Raw genomic sequence first — 7,812 nt, 5'->3', positions numbered from 1 at the left:
CTTGGACCATCTCCGCTGGTGTGCCTACCCCAGCCCTCATCCCTCCACAGATGCTCTTCTTGCTCCTTCAAACCTTGCTGAGGGTGGTACCCTGCAGCAGGCTGCAGTTGGGGGTGCAAAGAGCATGGCTGCGTTTTGGGTGTGAGTTATTTGAGGTAGCGGGTCTTCGCAGAGGAATGCTGCAGTGCTCCATTAACGTCAGGAGATATTTCTGTAGCGTGCACCAAGCCACGAGTGTCCTTTTTGCAGTTAAGCACCGCCAATGTTAATCTGGGAGGGAGCGGGAGGCGTGCTCGCTCAAGGAAGATGTGGGAAACCAATTACAAGTTCTTATAGAAATCCAAATGTGTCTTCCTAAATACGCCGCCTCTCAAAATGAGCCTGAGATTTAGCTTTCACAATAAGCCCGAACTGTGAACTTTTTAATTTGCACATGGTTTCAGGAAATCTAACTCATCCTATCGGAAAAAAAAGCCACTTTAAAAAAACTGCTTTCTTGCTTGTTTCTTTATTCCAGGAGCAGAGTAATTTATGTAGTCATTTAATTTTGTTCTGCCACAAACAAAACCACAGTATATAATGTGATCTCTGTTGCTGGAATGCTTACTGTTGGAAGGACATCGGAGAAGACATAAATGTCCCTGACACAAAAGAAGATCCCAGGTTTCAGAGAGATCACACAGATTGGAAAATACAAGGTTTTTGGTTAAATTTATGAGTGGTCCTTTGTTCTTTCCTTTATGGTATGATAGCATAATAATCTTTTAAAACCACAGTAAGAGCCAGGTACCTGAGAGATTGGTGCTTTATAAATACTTAAACAGATAGACCGCTATGAAAATCTTTTGTTCTGCTGCATTTTTGCCCGTTGTTAATATCGCTCCAACAATGCAGGAAAAAACCCTCTAATAATTGAAAAACATTTGTGTTCGGAGGTGAGGTGGTTAGTGTCTTCAGAGAAATATCTTCCAAAACAAAGAGCATTATATTACACACGCGAACTGCAGAAACAACGTGCTGGTTTTGCATATATGGGCATACAGAGATACCGAAAATCTCCCAGCCAGCCAGTGAAACAGCCGTATTTCATCATTACGATAGCATCCGACGGCTGTATTTCACAACTTCTGAAAAGTCGAAGAAAAACCCAACCCTTACATCTTGCTGAACAAAAAAGCCCGCAACATGTGAATGAACTCAAGTCAGCTGGTGGGTAATTGGCTAAGTTATCTCTAATGTCACCGTTTCATCTGCCAACAGCGAGATGCTGATAAGCTCCGGAGGCGGCTGAGCTCACCGGGAGGATGCGGGGAAGCAGCCCGGGCTGCCCCGGCACCCCCCAGCCATGCCCTTGCTCCCCAGGCAAAGCAAGCCCTTCTCCTGCCTCAGTTTCCCAATTAAAAAAGGGAGAGCATCGCACTGCTGTCTCCCACATTAGGATTTTGAGAGGGAAGGGTGTTAGTAGTGTGCTATCAATGAACACTGCTTCTGTTGGTCATTAGTTTTGAAAACAATTTTATTTCCTTTGTCTTGCCAGAAAGACCAAATGAAAGGAAAAAGGCTGGGGGGGAGGAAAGCACCTTTTGTATCATATCCACATGAACTGTATCTAACACAGACATGTTATATCCATGTATGTTGGAAAAGGCTGGAGCTGGCCTCTGGGAGAAGTTAGTAGACATGTGGTTTTAAGCACAATTACGTTGCAAAATGGTGATGCAATCGCTGCTTTCATCTGGTGGGAGAGTCGCAGGCAGCTGCTTCCCTCGGTCTGTCTTTGCTGGTGGGGCTGAGGTTTTCTCAAGTAATGTGAAATTTTGCAATGGGATCAGTAAATGGAGAGGTGGCACTCTGCACAAAAAAGGGTGCTTCTTATTAAGATAATGACCTTAAATTACCAAAAGGAAGAAAATTAGCTTCAGGAAAATGAAATTGGAATAAACACTCTTCTTTTGGGTCAAACTATATATCAGGTGTTATAGTCATGTGATGTGAGAGCCAGATCTTGTACTGACTTAGGGGACTTTGCAGGCAGCTCCAAAGCCCGGAGTTGGCCTTCCCAGTCACCAGTAAAAGACAAAGCCAAGAAAAGGTCTGCTGTTATAAAATAAAGAATAACTCATCTTTTTACTAGGTGTTTGGGGTGTTTGCTTTGTGGTAGGGATGTGCCAATTTGTCAAGACCTTAATTTTTGGAAAGAACTTATCTGTGTTGAGACAACTGCCATTGGCAGAAGCTAATTCCACCTACTGATGGAATTTTGGGTCAAAGTAAGAAAAAGAGACAAAAAAGAGAGAAGGCACATCCCCACTAACCTTGTCAGCTAGGCACAGGACAGAGCCACATTCAAGCTTCTGTGCCAATAAAAAAATTGGTTATTCATTCAAGTTCTTATGGAGAACAGAGGAAGACCAACCACTAGGTGACCAACAGCCTCCTCAGATTCTCCAGGGTGTGAAAGCCTGAGTGACCTGGCTCTTATCACAGGACACTGTTCAGTCTTTTGGTTCAAGATCAGATTTTGGCCCAAAGAACACCAGAAATCAATACAAAAAAATGCTCCAATTGGGTCAATAATCTGCATTTTTAGGTTTTTATTATTAGAAATATTTATATTACAGTAGCTTGGTATTTTAGAAGGCTATAAATGCATTTTTATATAATCAGCATTTTTAAAAGTCTATAAACATCCACTATGTTTGCCTAATGTACTATAAAAGCTTCCAAAGGAGCTGTTATTATCCAACTTGTCACCTCACACATGCTCCGAGGAGGAATTTTTTTTTTTCTTGTCTGCTGTTAATAAAATGAAGCAAACCATTAACAGCTTTGGAGCTGCAAGGAGAAGTAAAGGGGCTTGTAATCTTGGACTCCAAAGGAAACGTCTGCAGCTTTGCTCCTTGCTTCTTTGAGATTCCCAACACGCAACAACAATTTCAAACAGACAAAATCAGTTTAGGTTACATAAATTCAAAAGCCCAAGCCTGCTTCTTTTAAAGTAACATCTTGCATTTTGTTTGGAGTGTTGCAATCTCTCACATAACATTTTGAACTGGTTCAGTTTTAGTCTGCTGTGCATCTTCCTCAGGCTTCTTTGATTAAAGGAGCTTTCATGCGGAATTATTACATGCACACATGCATTATTATTGTTACATACACACATATGTATGCATATATGTATATATTTACCGGTGTATGCAAACATATACATATATAAAAAGTCTAGCAGGCCGTGGTGGTTGCACATGCAGGACCCATCTCTCCTGGTACTCTCTGCATGCCAAACTCCCAGCGTTATCGGCGCATGGAGCAAGATCCAGCCCAAGTCCTGATAAAAAGATGCCATGCATTTTGGAGAGGAATGCAGATATTTTAGTCCCTGCGAGCTCAAGGGTGAGTGTGGTGTAAACCAATTAGTGAAGGGAAGAAATCTGTGTGCATAAAGCAGGTTTGGGTTTTAAACAATCTCTTAATTCACATCTCAGAGATTTGCTTTTGGTTCATCTCTGTTTATAGTTTGCTCCTGTTCCCAACATATCTCAGTGTCGGGATGGATTCTCAACCCCGGGGAACCTGTCAGGGATGTGATAACAACTCACTCAATCCAAAGAAGGGCACGATTGCGCCTGCGATAGCGAGCGGCTCTTAACAGCTCCCCTGCCGCCAGTGCAGGTTTCCACCCGGGCACAGGGAGCCGCTCCTCCCAGGGACTTTGTGATTTCGGATGGGGCTGAAAATAACATGAGAACCTGTCACTTTTGGCACTTGGCTTCTCAAGAACCCCAAGATACTCCCAAGAGGGTAACAGGCAACAAACTCCCCATGTGCTGGCTGGGCTGGTATTTTGGGTAAAGGCCTTCCTGGATGAATTTGGGGTGGCCTTGGGGTGAGCCAGGGTGGAGAAGGGCTTCCATGGCTTCAGTTATTGAAAGGGCATTGGCTGGGAAAGCATTGAAAGTCCTGGCTGATGCCCAAGGGGGAGCAGCTTGGACATCCCTGTGATGATAGAAAAGAGGAGGAAAAAACAATGGTTACGGCTTACGCCACTGCAGGAAATTCCTGGCTGTTCTGCAGGGAAATGAGCTGAAGGTGTGAAGGGGACATTGGTGGTCACAAGGACCACGCTGGGGCAGAGGAGTGGGGAGGGGGCAGAAGCACTCCTCCAGTTTCTTTCCACACTGCCAGTCCCATGGGGGGCGGCAGGTTTGGTCCCTGGGGTCAGATAGAGCTGCCTGAGGGCTGCTCTGTGTTGTGGCCACTGCAGAGATGGCTCTGGCACCTCAGGGACACCAGAATTCATGGTTTTGCTGCCACACACCCTGTCCTGGGCTATCTGAACAGTGACAGCGTGGAACAGCCTGTCCTTGGGACCAGGGGGGCAGAGGGAAATCCACGTTCCCAGCACGGGTTCAGGAGAGCTGTTGGCTGAGCCAAAGCAGCCCAGGACAGCGAGCAGATGCGTCAGCCGTAGTGGCTATTTCTGGCATCGTCCTCGGAGCAGGGGAGCTCAGACATCAGGGCATGGGGAAGCACCGCTGGGACCTCCTGGGAGCCCTTCCCACCTCGTGGCCCTATGGGGTGGTTCCTGCAGGCATTTCCCATCTTTAGATGACTTGCTATCAGCTCCCAACAAGTGCAACAACCTCAGACAAGTGTTGCCTGACAGTCTCACATGGATGTCCTAAGTGGAGGTATCCGTTGGGATCGGCACTGCCGGGTCTCTGTGCAGCAGCACACAGACCCCGTGGGCGGGCGTCTCCATCACATGTTGCTCCATGTTCACTGACTGCTGATGGGAGCAGGGGGTGTTGGGCACCTTGTTGGGGTTCATGCAAACTTCTGACCCTGGCTCCACATCCAGCTACCACCGCCAGGCATGTATTGGCAGATACCAGTCCCTCCAGCCCTGATGCCCCAAAGCCTGCCCACAGCAGTGGTCCGTCAGCACCATGAGGTGCCCTTGGGGTGTGAGGAGGTGTCATGGTCCTTCTGGGTGAGCCTCGACGAGGCGGCATGGTGTAGAGACCTGCTGTGGGCAGGGCAGGGTGGGGCCACTGGATTTAGAGGGTGCTCCTGGGTGGGGGTCTGCTGCAAACAAGCAGGACAGGTTGGCTGAATGCAGCCAATGCCACGTCTGTCATCATTTATCCGCTCTCCCAAGGTGACCTCCCCAGGGCTCTGCTGTTTCAGACATCTTTACTTGAAGCTGGGTCTAACTTGAGTTTCTGGAGATGTTCACCCACTTCTCCAGGTGCAAGCCAAGGGCAGTGCCTATGCTGCCAAAATTACCCCTCCTTGGTGTACTGCTGGGCGAAGCTTTGGAGGCTGGAAAGCTCCCATGACCTCAAGGCCCAGGAGACACCGCTGTGTTGGTGACCCGCATTAACCCACCGTGGCGGCGGGGGGTTCCCTGGCTGGCGATGGGTCTCCCCCGTGCTCGCCATGTAGTGCAGAAGGTCCAACACCTTCCCAGCCTTCAGCACCTTTGGAGACACGGGAAAACAGATGTGGGCGGACAACAAGGCGCCCAGGACCTCATGGTGAGGGTCTTGTCCCCAGCATGAGGTCTTTGAATCTCTGTTCTTCCTTCTGTAAGGTGAAAATCAGGATCCCCTGAGCTTCTTCCCCGCCTTCTCACCTGGATACCTTTCTACTGTGGAGGAAGAAGTACAAATGAAAGAAAGAAAAGGAGAGGAAAAGAATAAATACGGGAGGGAGCCAAAGGTCTTCCGGCATGGACAAGGTCTCCACTCCGCCTCTCCCAACGCCAGCGCTTACCAAACATAGCCAGGGCCCCGCGAAACCTCGGGCCAGCGGAGAGTAGTAAGATGAGCTCCCTCTTTATTTGGCCTACCTAAAAATAGCAGAGGGGAAAAAAAAGGCAGAGTCAGGACCCTGCAGGACCAGTAGTCAATGGGCTGCGAGGAGCGCTTGAACTCCAAATACTGCTCAGCAGCCTCCAGCTGACAGGCTATTTTTTGCCGTGGTTGACTAAATATGGTCAGGGAGGGAAGAGCAGGAGAAGGGGCCACCGGCCCGGGAGTGCGTGTTTCGGATGCTTCGCTGGGTATATAAGCACTGGAAAGGTGGACTCGCTTTCTGACCAGCGCTCTCCCCCTCCCCTCCGCCCCCCCTCCCCGGGGTGTGCGTGTGTGCATCCCTCCTGGCAGCCTGACCCCCAGCCCGGGCTGACCCCCCGGGGGTGGGGGGGGCGAGGAGGAGAAGCGGGGGGGGGGGGACACCCCCCACCCCCCCGGGGGGGACGGGGACGCGGGCACTTCTGCAGGCGCAGCCCTTTCGCATCAAGGTGTGCTGCAATCCGGGCGGGCAAGGTTGCTTCTCTTTAACCCCTGCCTCGCCGGCCGCCGGCAGCGCTGCCCGGAGCCCTCTGCCCGGAGCCCCGCTGCCCGGAGCCCGCTGCCCGGAGCCCTCTGCCCGGAGCCCCGCTGCCCGGAGCCCGCTGCCCGGAGCCCTCTGCCCGGAGCCCGCTGCCCGGAGCCCCGCTCCCCCCGGCTCCGCCGCTCAGCCCCCGCGGCACCGCGCTGCCTCCCGCCTGCCCCCCCGCCGCCCAGCCGCGATGCAGCAGCGGGGATGGAGTTGTAGTGGTGCTGGGTGGAGGGGGTGAGGTAAGGGTGGATGGGGAGGGGAGGGTTTGCCTGAGGATTTTTTTTTTTTAATTTTTTTTTTTTTTTTTCCTCCAAGTGAGGACTAATACCATTCCTGGGCCTGCTCTCTTTTTCCCTTCCTGCATTAGAGATTGGCTATAAGGAGAAGGCTGACGGCTGCAGCATGAAGCGCATTATTACCTTGTGATTCCATGACCCTCCTCTATGCATCCCTAACTCTCGAAAGCTGATTCAGCTTTCAGCTAGTGCTCTGGTGAGTCCTCTGCTGCAACAGAAGCTCCTAACTGGTATGTCTTTTTTTTTTTTTTTTTTTTTTTTTTTTCCCCCTTCCCCTCTTCTGCTCCCTGCCTTGCCTTTAACCGCTACCAGCTCAGCTTGTTTTTAAACACTTTTTCTGGCCAATGCAGGACTGAGTGCCCATCCAACTTACCCGGGGACTTAAATGTGGGCTTTTGCATCCGGCAAATGTGTGTGTGTGTGTGTGCCGTGTGTGTGTGCCTGTGCGGCGATGTGCTGGGTGTGTGTTTAATCTGTGGATGGGTTACGAGACGTTCCCCCCCCTCTTTTTTTTTTTTTTTTTTTGTTCTGCTGTGGCATACTCCGCATTTAAAAAAAAAAAAAAAACCCTAACAAACTGCAGAGCAAGCAGTGCACTAGAATAATCTGAACTGAAATGTTAGAACTTTGACATGCAACCGTTCTGCAAGGTTAAACCGGCCTTTAAATGCCTAATTCAGACACAGGCTGTCTAATGACACCTGGGGGGATTGGGGCTTTATTTATTTATTTGCAACAAACTAGTGCGACGAGCTAATACCAGCCGGACCAAAAGGGTGAAATGTGGTTAAACTTAGCCTAACTTGCAATGATCTCAATGCTGCGGTGATTAACTGTTAAAATGCCGAGAAATGAGCATTAATTACAGGCGCATGGTTTGTGGACGATCAGGAAGGAAATAGGAGGAGGAGGAGAAGTTAGGTTTTCCCTGCAAGGGTTTGGAATTCAGGTTACACTTCATACATCAATTGACTGTTATTGCTTCTGCAGCTTAGAGTTGACTACGGTCATTATATTTTATATGATAGTGGTGATACCTAGTCACATAAATATAAAGACATCAGTATTGCGAGATGGATACGGTGCTACATACACACACGCACACAAATTTAGGGATGTTTTATAGCAT

The sequence above is a fragment of the Pelecanus crispus genome, chromosome 14 (assembly GCF_030463565.1).
Source record: "Pelecanus crispus isolate bPelCri1 chromosome 14, bPelCri1.pri, whole genome shotgun sequence".
In the NCBI taxonomy this organism is placed as follows: domain Eukaryota; kingdom Metazoa; phylum Chordata; class Aves; order Pelecaniformes; family Pelecanidae; genus Pelecanus; species Pelecanus crispus.
This window is presented reverse-complemented; position numbering follows the sequence as displayed.